At 32.0% G+C, this 17,816-nt stretch overlaps 1 protein-coding gene across 1 annotated transcript in view; it reads right to left on the reverse strand.

Moving 5' to 3' along the window:
• The window catches only part of DGKB (diacylglycerol kinase beta), a 320,729-nt gene that overhangs the window by 269,455 nt on the left and 33,458 nt on the right, over positions 1-17,816 (reverse strand). The gene's annotated exons all lie outside the window — the stretch shown is intronic.

Here is a 17,816-nt window from a genome sequence, read left to right on the forward strand (position 1 = left end):
TGGCATAACATCTGTAAGGATAGCCCTGATGAGGACTTGCTGGCAGCGGCTGATGACATACAGGAGGAGGAGGAGGCGCTATTGTCAGGGTCAGTAGTCACGGAGGCGGAGCCTCAACCACATACAGGTGATACCACCCAAGACCAGGCCGAGTCGGGACCCATTGAGACGACCATGGAGGTTGTCGAGCAGGTTGTACAACCCTCAGTGGTCGTCTCTTCTCCTGCCCGATCATCCAACAATAATAAAAGGAGGAAGAAGGATAAAGCCAGCCGTAAGCCTGAGGGTGAGTGGACCACAGTAGAAAAGCCTACAAAGATGAGAGTAAGTAGTGCAGGCGAGGTCACTGCAACGGGGAATAGATTTAGTGTCCTATCAGAGTCAGACGGAGAAGCAGAACTAGACAGAGAACTCTCACGAATGATGGCGGAGTATGAGGATGAACCAGAGGGCGATCCTCCCAATAAGAGGAGACCCCACCGAGATGAGGGGCAGTCCGAATCGGACATGGAAACAGCTGGTCACCAGGACACCTCTGACTCTGATCTATGACAATGGGGCCCATCTCTCTGTTTCTCATATTCCTAGTTGTTCTGATGGCAGGTTTCTATCTTAAAGTTATCTCTAGTAATGTGAATAGCATCCGAGCAAGGAGGACAAGACACGCAGTGTATGAACATCTGAGATATCTTGATGCCGATGTCTATTTCTTACAAGAAACCCGTTTAAATACTTTAGGACTAATACGAGAAGCAGAGAGAGAATGGAAATCTGGCCCGTCCTTCTGGTCTCTGGCTGTGGAACCTTATGCCGGGGTTTCTATACTGTTTAACACCCCTGATGTCACCATACACAGATTAACTGAGGTTCTGATGGGGAGGTGCCTGGTTTTAGAAGTTACCATCCGAGGCAGAAGGCTCCGACTCATTAATATCTATGGTCCACCGCTGTCGGTGATGGAAAGGGCACGTCTGTTTGATGAAGTCAAGCAGTACTTGTTTACATCTGTTCCGGTAGTCATGGCAGGGGACTTCAATGCCACCATGTCATCCAGTGACAGACCTACTGGTCGGCCTCTCACCAGGGACTGCAAGGTCTTAAGCAGAATTATTTCACAGGCTGGTCTGTCTGATGTGTTTACTGAGGGTGGTAGGAAACCAAAATTCACTTACTCCTGCGCTGGTAGATGCAGTCGGATAGACTTAGCTCTGGTCAGTCCCGCTGAGCATGTTAGTGAGAAAAGTGAAAAGACAGTCCCTTATTCTGACCATCTGGCTTTGTATTTTTGCTTGGGCTCCACAAAACGCCCTGATATTGGGAGAGGCCTATGGAAGCTCAATTCCAGCCTCTTGGACGATGACTGTGTCCGGAGTTGTGTCCACTCTCTATTTCAGAACCAGCTTGAGAGAGTGGTGTTTTATGACAACATGGCAGACTGGTGGGAGGATGTCAAGGAGGAGATCAGATCCCTCTTAAGGAGACTGTCAGTTAAGAAGGGGAAGAGTAAGTATAGCCAGTATCTCAGGCTGCGGAAAGAATTAGAGTCACTCTATTCGGCGGGCGGGGATAACCAACAGAAGATTGACCGGCTGAAATCTGAGATCAGTCAGTATCAGTACCGCAGGTATACATCCCTGGTTCTTGAACGGGATTATGGGTCCTTAGGGGCTCCGGATCCTTTTGAGAATTGCAGGGAGCGGGTGGCAAATAAATCGGTCACAGGTCTCACTGACTCCCAGGGTGTTTTACAGGAGTCTCGGGAGGGTATCCTGGGGGTGGTGAGAACTTACTATGCTGACTTGTTTCAGAAGAAGGTTTTGGATAGAGAGAAGGTGGCTCAATTCTTGGAGGCAACTCCAGGTCCTGATACTAATGATTTGGACTTTTCTCCTTTGACAGCAGAGTTAACAGTGGAGGAGGTGAAAGAGGCCATAGATAAGTTACATCTGAAGAAGGCACCAGGTCCAGATGGGATTACAGCTGAGTTCTATAAGAAATTCCGAGACCTCTTGGCACCAATTCTCGTGGATGTATACAAAACTAGTCTAGAAAACCACCTGATGCCTCCATCCATGAGAGTGTCCTCCCTGATCCTGCTGTCTAAAGGTAAAGAGCCTAGTGACATCAAGAACTGGAGGCCGATTGCCCTCTTGAATGTCGATAGGAAGATTCTTGCAAAAATTCTGTTCTCTAGATTAGTTTGTTTGTCCCCGGCACTGTTGGCAGGCTCACAGTTTGGCACAGTTAAAGGGCGGAACATCTCTGGAGCAGTTATCTCGATAAGGGAGATGTTTGAGAGATGTAAAGCTCTGAGGTGTGGGAGATATGTTGTGAGTCTTGACCAGGCTAAGGCCTTTGACAGAGTAGACCATGAGTATCTATGGGCGACTTTGACAAAGTACGGTATTCCGGGACAATTTGTGGATTGGCTGAGAACTTTGTACCGTGAGGCGGAGAGCTTTCCTCTGATTAATGGTTGGCAGGGTGATGCTTTCAGGGTTGAGGCAGGGGTGAGACAAGGTTGCCCACTGAGTCCATTACTGTACGTGTTTGCCATAGACCCGTTTCTTAGGTCACTGCAGGAGTGTGATTTTCAGGGGGCGCCGGTCCCCCACTGCTTGCCCCTGAGAGTTGTTGCCTACGCGGATGATGTGACTGTGGTGATATCTGAGCCTCGTGAGGTGGAGATGTTGTCTGCAGCCATCAGAAGTTACTCAGAGGCCTCCGGGTCTCTTGTCAACCTTGAGAAGAGTCAAGCTCTCTGGACGGGTCATACTGGTCCTACATTTGATCTGCCGCAGTTTGCACAGGCCTCCTCCTATATTAAGATCCTTGGGGTGAAATTCGGGAGGGATGATAATTGCAGACTAAATTGGGAAGAAAAGTTGGAATCTGGAAATGCAAAGGTTCAGCGATGGAAGAACTGGAGGCTGACCTATAGAGAAAGGGTTAAAATGTTGAAGACTTACCTGGTCCCTGTCTTCTTGTACGTCTCTGTTGTCTTTCCTTTGCCAGAATCTTTCTCCGCTAGGCTCTTTAGCCTGTTCTTCCAACTTTTGTGGGGGAACAGGTTGAACCCAGTAAAAAGAGGGATAACCTACCTACAGAGGAGAGAGGGTGGGCTGGATATGTTAAATCCAAGGGTGTTTTTTGACTCCATGTTTCTAAAAGTAAATTTTGGTTGCCTGGACTCAGATAACAGCTCCCTGTGGGTAAATAGTATCAGGAATTGGATATTGCCTTTTGCAGAATCCTGGGTGCGAGGCGGCAGCCTTAAGAGGGGTCGATCGACTCGTGACTACCTCCCCCAGTATCTGGACTATGGCATAAGGTGCCTGAAAAAATGGGGTATTGAAAAGACCTATCTGGTGAGTAAGACCAGGAGAGATCTATACACCAGGGTATGTAAGACCTTCTATTGTCTCCAGCCGGCATTGAGGGACTGCACATCTATAACCCTGCAGGATAGTCTGAGGCTCCTCACTGGTCGGAGGCTCCCTGCAAAGTTCTTTGACATTGCCTGGCTATCTCTGCATGGGAAACTTTTTGTAAGAGGCAACTTAAAACATCTCAGTGTGACAGATCGGGCATGTCCATTAGGTTGTCAGCAGGAGGAGACCATGGCACATTTTATATCAGAGTGCGGGGGAGGGCGAAAGATCTGGCAGGAAATATCCCGGAGGCTGAAAATTCCCCGATTACAATCACTCAAATACCCCGAAATCATATATGGCATCCCAACTAATATAGGTGACATTAACCGGGAGACCCTGTATATTATTATTACTGTCATCAAATATTATCACTGGCATACAAGGACCCAGGAGTCCCTACACAGAGAGCCCTTCCGTCATATGACCGCTGTCACATATATCATGTCTGAACTGAGGTGGATAAAGTCTCTGGAGGTCAGAAAAATGTCTGATAATGTAAAATTGTGGAGAAATGTATATATCGATTGCTGAATATTCTGATAACACTGCAAATAAGTCTGTTCATTTATTTATGGATTTATTTTTTTTCCCCCCTCTTTATCCTGCCAGCAATGGACTCTTAAGTTAAAGTGATTCTCATTTTTGTTATCTGACAGACATGTCTGATTTATGTTATATTATTATTATTATTAGTTATTAATTCTGCTGGAATGTAATGTATTTTTGTTTTGTTTTTACTAATAAAAATTACCTCCTATGTAAAAGAATATAACTACTATAATACTGCTCCTATGTACAAGAATATAACTACTATAATACTGCTCCTATGTACAAGAATATATCTACTATAATACTACCTCCTATGTACAAGAATATAACTACTATAATACTACTCCTATGTACAAGAATATAACTACTATAATACTGCTCCTATGTACAATAATATAACTAATATAATACTACCTCCTATGTACAAGAATATAACTACTATAATACTACCTCCTATGTACAAGAATATAACTACTATAATACTACCTCCTATGTACAAGAATATAACTACTATAATACTACTCCTATGTACAAGAATATAACTACTATAATACTACTCCTATGTACAAGAATATAACTACTATAATACTACTCCTATGTACAATAATATAACTACTATAATACTACCTCCTATGTACAAGAATATAACTACTATAATACTACTCCTATGTACAAGAATATAACTACTATAATACTACTCCTATGTACAAGAATATAACTACTATAATACTTCTCCTATGTACAATAATATAACTACTATAATACTACTCCTATGTACAAGAATATAACTACTATAACACTGCTCCTATGTACAAGAATATAACTACTATAATACTGCTCCTATGTACAAGAATATAACTACTATGATACTGCTCCTATGTACAAGAATATATCTACTATAATACTACTCCTATGTACAAGAATATAACTACTATAATACTGCTCCTATGAAAATGAATATATCTACTATAATACTACTCCTATGTACAAGAATATATCTACTATGATACTACTTCTATGTACAAGAATATAACTACTATAATACTGCCTCCTATGTACAAGAATATAACTACTATAATACTACTCCTATATACAAGAATATAACTACTATAATACTACCTCCTATGTACAAGAATATAACTACTATAATACTACTTCCTATGTACAAGATTATAATTACTATAATACTACTCCTATGTACAAGAATATAACTACTATAATACTACTCCTACGTACAAGAATATATCTACTATAATACTACTCCTATGTACAAGAATATAACTACTATAATACTGCTACTATGTACAAGAATATAACTACTATAATAATACCTCCTATGTACAAGAATATAACTACTGTAATATTTCTCCTATGTACAAGAATATATCTACTATAATACTACTCCTATGTTCAAGAATATAACTACTATAATACTACTCCTATGTACAAGAATATAACTACTATAATACTACTCCTATGTACAAGAATATAACTACTATAATACTACCTCCTATGTACAAGAATATAACTACTATAATACTGCTACTATGTACAAGAATATAACTACTATAATACTGCTCCTATATACAAGAATATATCTACTATAATACTACTCCTATGTACAAGAATATAACTACTATAATACTACTCCTATATACAAGAATATAACTACTATAATACTACTCCTATGTACAAGAATATAACTACTATAATACTGCTACTATGTACAAGAATATAACTACTATAATACTGCTCCTATATACAAGAATATATCTACTATAATACTACTCCTATGTACAAGAATATAACTACTATAATACTGCCTCCTATGTACAAGAATATAACTACTATAATACTGCTCCTATGTACAAGAATATAACTACTATAATACTACTTCTATGTACAAGAATATAACTACTATAATACTACTTCCTATGTACAAGAATATAACTACTATAATACTACTCCTATATACAAGAATATAACTACTATAATACTACTCCTATGTACAAGAATATAACTACTATAATACTACCTCCTATGTACAAGAATATAATTACTATAATACTGCTCCTATGTACAAGAATATAACTACTATAATTCTCCCCCTATGTACAAGAATATAACTACTATAATACTACTTCTATGTACAAGAATATAACTACTATAATACTACCTCCTATGTACAAGAATATAACTACTATAATACTACTCTTATATACAAGAATATAACTACTATAATACTACTCCTATGTACAAGAATATAACTACTATAATACTGCTCCTATGTACAATAATATAACTAATATAATACTACCTCCTATGTACAAGAATATAACTACTATAATACTACCTCCTATGTACAAGAATATAACTACTATAATACTACCTCCTATGTACAAGAATATAACTACTATAATACTACTCCTATGTACAAGAATATAACTACTATAATACTACTCCTATGTACAAGAATATAACTACTATAATACTACTCCTATGTACAATAATATAACTACTATAATACTACCTCCTATGTACAAGAATATAACTACTATAATACTACCTCCTATGTACAAGAATATAACTACTATAATACTACTCCTATGTACAAGAATATAACTACTATAATACTTCTCCTATGTACAATAATATAACTACTATAATACTACTCCTATGTACAAGAATATAACTACTATAATACTGCTCCTATGTACAAGAATATAACTACTATAATACTGCTCCTATGTACAAGAATATAACTACTATGATACTGCTCCTATGTACAAGAATATATCTACTATAATACTACTCCTATGTACAAGAATATAACTACTATAATACTGCTCCTATGAAAATGAATATATCTACTATAATACTACTCCTATGTACAAGAATATATCTACTATGATACTACTTCTATGTACAAGAATATAACTACTATAATACTGCCTCCTATGTACAAGAATATAACTACTATAATACTACTCCTATATACAAGAATATAACTACTATAATACTACCTCCTATGTACAAGAATATAACTACTATAATACTACTTCCTATGTACAAGATTATAATTACTATAATACTACTCCTATGTACAAGAATATAACTACTATAATACTACCTCCTATGTACAAGAATATAACTACTGTAATACTACTCCTACGTACAAGAATATATCTACTATAATACTACTCCTATGTACAAGAATATAACTACTATAATACTGCCTCCTATGTACAAGAATATAACTACTATAATACTGCCTCCTATGTACAAGAATATAACTACTATAATACTACTCCTATGTAGAAGAATATAACTACTATAATACTACTCCTATGTACAAGACTATAACTACTATAATACTGCTACTATGCACAAGAATATAACTACTATAATACTGCTCCTATGTACAAGAATATAACTACTATAATACTACTCCTATGTACAAGAATATAACTAGTATAAAACTACCTCCTATGTACAAGAATATAACTACTATAAGGGCTAGTTCACACGTGAACTGCCCGCGCGGGTTTTGACACAGAGAGAGACGCGGCGAGCCGCGTCTCTCTCTTGTCAAAACCCGCCCGCCGCGACCATCGCTGTCGCGGCTTAACCCTCTGCTGTTGGCTCAAATGAATGAGCCGACATAGGAGGGAGCTGCCGGGGGCGGAAGCCGCGCGGCTGAGTCTGCGCGGCTTCCGCCTGAAGAAAGGACATGTCCTTTCTTTTCTCCGCTAGCAGCAGCTCGCCGCTAGCGGAGAACAGAAGCCCGGCGGTCTCCATAGACTACCATTATAAGGGGAGGTTTTGGACGCGAAATCCGCTGTCAAAAACCTCCCCTTATACTCACGTGTGAACTAGCCCTAATACTGCTACTATGTACAAGAATATAACTACTATAATACTACCTCCTATGTACAAGAATATAACTACTGTAATATTTCTCCTATGTACAAGAATATATCTACTATAATACTACTCCTATGTTCAAGAATATAACTACTATAATACTACTCCTATGTACAGGAATATAACTACTATAATACTACTCCTATGTACAAGAATATAACTACTATAATACTACTCCTATGTACAAGAATATAACTACTATAATACTACTCCTATGTACAAGAATATAACTACTATAATACTGCTCCTATGTACAAGAATATAACTACTATAATACTACCTCCTATGTACAAGAATATAACTACTATAATACTACTCTTATATACAAGAATATACCTACTATAATACTACTCCTATGTACAAGAATATAACTACTATAATACTGCTCCTATGTACAAGAATATAACTACTATAATACTACCTCCTATGTACAAGAATATAACTACTATAATACTACCTCCTATATACAAGAATATAACTACTATAATACTACTCCTATGTACAAGAATATAACTACTATAATACTGCCTCCTATGTACAAGAATATATCTACTATAATACTACTCCTATGTAGAAGAATATAACTACTATAATACTACTCCTATGTACAAGACTATAACTACTATAATACTGCTACTATGCACAAGAATATAACTACTATAATACTGCTCCTATGTACAAGAATATAACTACTATAATACTACTCCTATGTACAAGAATATAACTACTATAATACTACTCCTATGTACAAGAATATAACTAGTATAAAACTACCTCCTATGTACAAGAATATAACTACTATAATACTGCTACTATGTACAAGAATATAACTACTATAATACTACTCCTATGTACAAGAATATAACTACTATAATACTATCTCCTATGTACAAGAATATAACTACTGTAATATTTCTCCTATGTACAAGAATATATCTACTATAATACTACTCCTATGTTCAAGAATATAACTACTATAATACTACTCCTATGTACAAGAATATAACTACTATAATACTACCTCCTATGTACAAGAATATAACTACTATAATACTACTCCTATGTACAAGAATATAACTACTATAATACTACCTCCTATGTACAAGAATATAACTACTATAATACTGCTACTATGTACAAGAATATAATTACTATAATACTGCTCCTATATACAAGAATATATCTACTATAATACTACTCCTATGTACAAGAATATAACTACTATAATACTACTCCTATATACAAGAATATAACTACTATAATACTACCTCCTATGTACAAGAATATAACTACTATAATACTACTCCTATGTACAAGAATATAACTACTATAATACTACTCCTATGTACAGGAATATAACTACTATAATACTGCTACTATGTACAAGAATATAACTACTATAATACTGCTCCTATGTACAAGAATATAATTACTATAATACTGCCTCCTATGTACAAGAATATAACTACTATAATACTGCTCCTATGTACAAGAATATAACTACTATAATAATACTTCTATGTACAAGAATATAACTACTATAATACTACTTCCTATGTACAAGAATATAACTACTATAATACTACTCCTATATACAAGAATATAACTACTATAATACTACTCCTATGTACAAGAATATAACTACTATAATACTACCTCCTATGTACAAGAATATAATTACTATAATACTGCTCCTATGTACAAGAATATAACTACTATAATTCTCCCCCTATGTACAAGAATATAACTACTATAATACTACTTCTATGTACAAGAATATAACTACTATAATACTACCTCCTATGTACAAGAATATAACTACTATAATACTACTCTTATATACAAGAATATAACTACTATAATACTACTCCTATGTACAAGAATATAACTACTATAATACTGCTCCTATGTACAAGAATATAACTACTATAATACTACCTCCTATGTACAAGAATATAACTACTATAATACTACCTCCTATGTACAAGAATATAACTACTATAATACTACTCCTATGTACAAGAATATAACTACTATAATACTGCTCCTATGTACAAGAATATAACTACTATAATACTGCTCCTATGTACAAGAATATAACTACTATAATACTACTCCTATGTACAAGAATATAACTACTATAATACTGCCCCTATGTACAGGAATATAACTACTATAATACTACTCCTATGTACAGGAATATAACTACTATAATACTACTCCTATGTACAAGAATATAACTACTATAATACTACCTCCTATGTACAAGAATATAACTAGTATAATACTGCCCCTATGTACAGGAATATAACTACTATAATACTACTCCTATGTACAGGAATATAACTACTATAATACTACTCCTATGTACAGGAATATAACTACTATAATACTACTCCTATGTACAAGAATATAACTACTATAATACTGCTACTATGTACAAGAATATAACTACTATAATTCTACCTCCTATGTACAAGAATATAACTACTATAATACTGCTCCTATGTACAAGAATATAACTACTATAATACTACTCCTATGTACAAGAATATAACTACTATAAAACTACCTCCTATGTACAAGAATATAACTACTATAATACTGCTACTATGTACAAGAATATAACTACTATAATACTACTCCTATGTACAAGAATATAACTACTATAATACTACCTCCTATGTACAAGAATATAACTACTGTAATACTTCTCCTATGTACAAGAATATATCTACTATAATACTACTCCTATGTTCAAGAATATAACTACTATAATACTGCTACTATGTACAAGAATATAACTACTATAATACTACCTCCTATGTACAAGAATATAACTACTATAATACTACTCTTATATACAAGAATATAACTACTATAATACTACTCCTATGTACAAGAATATAACTACTATAATACTGCTCCTATGTACAAGAATATAACTACTATAATACTACCTCCTATGTACAAGAATATAACTACTATAATACTACCTCCTATGTACAAGAATATAACTACTATAATACTACTCCTATGTACAAGAATATAACTACTATAATACTGCTCCTATGTACAAGAATATAACTACTATAATACTACTCCTATGTACACGAATATAACTACTATAATACTGCCCCTATGTACAGGAATATAATTACTATAATACTACTCCTATGTACAAGAATATAACTACTATAATACTACTCCTATGTATAGGAATATAACTACTATAATACTACTCCTATGTACAAGAATATAACTACTATAATACTACTCCTATGTACAAGAATATAATTACTATAATACTGCTCCTATGTACAAGAATATAACTACTATAATTCTCCCCCTATGTACAAGAATATAACTACTATAATACTACTTCTATGTACAAGAATATAACTACTATAATACTACCTCCTATGTACAAGAATATAACTACTATAATACTACTCTTATATACAAGAATATAACTACTATAATACTACTCTTATATACAAGAATATAACTACTATAATACTACTCCTATGTATAGGAATATAACTACTATAATACTGCTCCTATGTACAAGAATATAACTACTATAATACTACTCCTATGTACAAGAATATAACTACTATAATACTGCCCCTATGTACAGGAATATAACTACTATAATACTACTCCTATGTACAGGAATATAACTACTATAATACTACTCCTATGTACAAGAATATAACTACTATAATACTGCTACTATGTACAAGAATATAACTACTATAATACTACTCCTATGTACAAGAATATAACTACTATAATACTACTCCTATGTACAAGAATATAACTACTATAATACTACCTCCTATGTACAAGAATATAACTACTATAATACTACTCTTATATACAAGAATATAACTACTATAATACTACTCCTATGTACAAGAATATAACTACTATAATACTGCTCCTATGTACAAGAATATAACTACTATAATACTACCTCCTATGTACAAGAATATAACTACTATAATACTACCTCCTATATACAAGAATATAACTACTATAATACTACTCCTATGTACAAGAATATAACTACTATAATACTGCCTCCTATGTACAAGAATATATCTACTATAATACTACTCCTATGTAGAAGAATATAACTACTATAATACTACTCCTATGTACAAGACTATAACTACTATAATACTGCTACTATGCACAAGAATATAACTACTATAATACTGCTCCTATGTACAAGAATATAACTACTATAATACTACTCCTATGTACAAGAATATAACTACTATAATACTACTCCTATGTACAAGAATATAACTAGTATAAAACTACCTCCTATGTACAAGAATATAACTACTATAATACTGCTACTATGTACAAGAATATAACTACTATAATACTACTCCTATGTACAAGAATATAACTACTATAATACTATCTCCTATGTACAAGAATATAACTACTGTAATATTTCTCCTATGTACAAGAATATATCTACTATAATACTACTCCTATGTTCAAGAATATAACTACTATAATACTACTCCTATGTACAAGAATATAACTACTATAATACTACCTCCTATGTACAAGAATATAACTACTATAATACTACTCCTATGTACAAGAATATAACTACTATAATACTACCTCCTATGTACAAGAATATAACTACTATAATACTGCTACTATGTACAAGAATATAACTACTATAATACTGCTCCTATATACAAGAATATATCTACTATAATACTACTCCTATGTACAAGAATATAACTACTATAATACTACTCCTATATACAAGAATATAACTACTATAATACTACCTCCTATGTACAAGAATATAACTACTATAATACTACTCCTATGTACAAGAATATAACTACTATAATACTACTCCTATGTACAGGAATATAACTACTATAATACTGCTACTATGTACAAGAATATAACTACTATAATACTGCTCCTATGTACAAGAATATAATTACTATAATACTGCCTCCTATGTACAAGAATATAACTACTATAATACTGCTCCTATGTACAAGAATATAACTACTATAATAATACTTCTATGTACAAGAATATAACTACTATAATACTACTTCCTATGTACAAGAATATAACTACTATAATACTACTCCTATATACAAGAATATAACTACTATAATACTACTCCTATGTACAAGAATATAACTACTATAATACTACCTCCTATGTACAAGAATATAATTACTATAATACTGCTCCTATGTACAAGAATATAACTACTATAATTCTCCCCCTATGTACAAGAATATAACTACTATAATACTACTTCTATGTACAAGAATATAACTACTATAATACTACCTCCTATGTACAAGAATATAACTACTATAATACTACTCTTATATACAAGAATATAACTACTATAATACTACTCCTATGTACAAGAATATAACTACTATAATACTGCTCCTATGTACAAGAATATAACTACTATAATACTACCTCCTATGTACAAGAATATAACTACTATAATACTACCTCCTATGTACAAGAATATAACTACTATAATACTACTCCTATGTACAAGAATATAACTACTATAATACTGCTCCTATGTACAAGAATATAACTACTATAATACTGCTCCTATGTACAAGAATATAACTACTATAATACTACTCCTATGTACAAGAATATAACTACTATAATACTGCCCCTATGTACAGGAATATAACTACTATAATACTACTCCTATGTACAGGAATATAACTACTATAATACTACTCCTATGTACAAGAATATAACTACTATAATACTACCTCCTATGTACAAGAATATAACTAGTATAATACTGCCCCTATGTACAGGAATATAACTACTATAATACTACTCCTATGTACAGGAATATAACTACTATAATACTACTCCTATGTACAGGAATATAACTACTATAATACTACTCCTATGTACAAGAATATAACTACTATAATACTGCTACTATGTACAAGAATATAACTACTATAATTCTACCTCCTATGTACAAGAATATAACTACTATAATACTGCTCCTATGTACAAGAATATAACTACTATAATACTACTCCTATGTACAAGAATATAACTACTATAAAACTACCTCCTATGTACAAGAATATAACTACTATAATACTGCTACTATGTACAAGAATATAACTACTATAATACTACTCCTATGTACAAGAATATAACTACTATAATACTACCTCCTATGTACAAGAATATAACTACTGTAATACTTCTCCTATGTACAAGAATATATCTACTATAATACTACTCCTATGTTCAAGAATATAACTACTATAATACTGCTACTATGTACAAGAATATAACTACTATAATACTACCTCCTATGTACAAGAATATAACTACTATAATACTACTCTTATATACAAGAATATAACTACTATAATACTACTCCTATGTACAAGAATATAACTACTATAATACTGCTCCTATGTACAAGAATATAACTACTATAATACTACCTCCTATGTACAAGAATATAACTACTATAATACTACCTCCTATGTACAAGAATATAACTACTATAATACTACTCCTATGTACAAGAATATAACTACTATAATACTGCTCCTATGTACAAGAATATAACTACTATAATACTACTCCTATGTACACGAATATAACTACTATAATACTGCCCCTATGTACAGGAATATAATTACTATAATACTACTCCTATGTACAAGAATATAACTACTATAATACTACTCCTATGTATAGGAATATAACTACTATAATACTACTCCTATGTACAAGAATATAACTACTATAATACTACTCCTATGTACAAGAATATAATTACTATAATACTGCTCCTATGTACAAGAATATAACTACTATAATTCTCCCCCTATGTACAAGAATATAACTACTATAATACTACTTCTATGTACAAGAATATAACTACTATAATACTACCTCCTATGTACAAGAATATAACTACTATAATACTACTCTTATATACAAGAATATAACTACTATAATACTACTCTTATATACAAGAATATAACTACTATAATACTACTCCTATGTATAGGAATATAACTACTATAATACTGCTCCTATGTACAAGAATATAACTACTATAATACTACTCCTATGTACAAGAATATAACTACTATAATACTGCCCCTATGTACAGGAATATAACTACTATAATACTACTCCTATGTACAGGAATATAACTACTATAATACTACTCCTATGTACAAGAATATAACTACTATAATACTGCTACTATGTACAAGAATATAACTACTATAATACTACTCCTATGTACAAGAATATAACTACTATAATACTACTCCTATGTACAAGAATATAACTACTATAATACTGCTACTATGTACAAGAATATAACTACTATAATTCTACCTCCTATGTACAAGAATATAACTACTATAATACTGCTCCTATGTACAAGAATATAACTACTATAATACTACTCCTATGTACAAGAATATAACTACTATAAAACTACCTCCTATGTACAAGAATATAACTACTATAATACTGCTACTATGTACAAGAATATAACTACTATAATACTACTCCTATGTACAAGAATATAACTACTATAATACTACCTCCTATGTACAAGAATATAACTACTGTAATACTTCTCCTATGTACAAGAATATATCTACTATAATACTACTCCTATGTTCAAGAATATAACTACTATAATACTGCTACTATGTACAAGAATATAACTACTATAATACTACCTCCTATGTACAAGAATATAACTACTATAATACTGCTACTATGTACAAGAATATAACTACTATAATACTGCTCCTATATACAAGAATATATCTACTATAATACTACTCCTATGTACAAGAATATAACTACTATAATACTACTCCTATATACAAGAATATAACTACTATAATACTACCTCCTATGTACAAGAATATAACTACTATAATACTACTCCTATGTACAAGAATATAACTACTATAATACTACTCCTATGTACAAGAATATAACTACTATAATACTGCTACTATGTACAAGAATATAACTACTATAATACTGCTCCTATATACAAGAATATATTTACTATAATACTACTCCTACGTACAAGAATATAACTACTATAATACTGCCTCCTATGTACAAGAATATAACTACTATAATACTGCTCCTATGTACAAGAATATAACTACTATAATACTACTTCTATGTACAAGAATATAACTACTATAATACTACTTCCTATGTACAAGAATATAACTACTATAATACTACTCCTATATACAAGAATATAACTACTATAATACTACTCCTATGTACAAGAATATAACTACTATAATACTACCTCCTATGTACAAGAATATAATTACTATAATACTGCTCCTATGTACAAGAATATAACTACTATAATTCTCCCCCTATGTACAAGAATATAACTACTATAATACTACTTCTATGTACAAGAATATAACTACTATAATACTACCTCCTATGTACAAGAATATAACTACTATAATACTACTCTTATGTACAAGAATATAACTACTATAATACTACTCCTATGTACAAGAATATAACTACTATAATACTGCTACTATGTACAAGAATATAACTACTATAATACTGCTCCTATATACAAGAATATATCTACTATAATACTACTCCTATGTACAAGAATATAACTACTATAATACTGCCTCCTATGTACAAGAATATAACTACTATAATACTGCTCCTATGTACAAGAATATAACTACTATAATACTACTCCTATGTACAAGAATATAACTACTATAATACTACTCCTATGTACAAGAATATAACTACTATAATACTACTCCTATGTACAAGAATATAACTACTATAATACTACCTCCTATGTACAAGAATATAACTACTATAATACTACTCCTATGTACAAGAATATAACTACTATAATACTGCTACTATGTACAAGAATATAACTACTATAATACTACTCCTATGTACAAGAATATAACTACTATAATACTACTCCTATGTACAAGAATATAACTACTATAATACTGCTACTATGTACAAGAATATAACTACTATAATTCTACCTCCTATGTACAAGAATATAACTACTATAATACTGCTCCTATGTACAAGAATATAACTACTATAATACTACTCCTATGTACAAGAATATAACTACTATAAAACTACCTCCTATGTACAAGAATATAACTACTATAATACTGCTACTATGTACAAGAATATAACTACTATAATACTACTCCTATGTACAAGAATATAACTACTATAATACTACCTCCTATGTACAAGAATATAACTACTGTAATACTTCTCCTATGTACAAGAATATATCTACTATAATACTACTCCTATGTTCAAGAATATAACTACTATAATACTACCTCCTATGTACAAGAATATAACTACTGTAATACTTCTCCTATGTACAAGAATATATCTACTATAATACTACTCCTATGTTCAAGAATATAACTACTATAATACTACTCCTATGTACAAGAATATAACTACTATAATACTACCTCCTATGTACAAGAATATGACTACTATAATACTGCTACTATGTACAAGAATATAACTACTATAATACTGCTCCTATATACAAGAATATATCTACTATAATACTACTCCTATGTACAAGAATATAACTACTATAATACTACTCCTATATACAAGAATATAACTACTATAATACTACCTCCTATGTACAAGAATATAACTACTATAATACTACTCCTATGTACAAGAATATAACTACTATAATACCACTCCTATGTACAAGAATATAACTACTATAATACCACTCCTATGTACAAGAATATAACTACTATAATACTACTCCTATGTACA

The sequence above is a fragment of the Leptodactylus fuscus genome, chromosome 4, assembly GCF_031893055.1.
Source record: "Leptodactylus fuscus isolate aLepFus1 chromosome 4, aLepFus1.hap2, whole genome shotgun sequence".
Lineage (NCBI taxonomy): Eukaryota > Metazoa > Chordata > Amphibia > Anura > Leptodactylidae > Leptodactylus > Leptodactylus fuscus.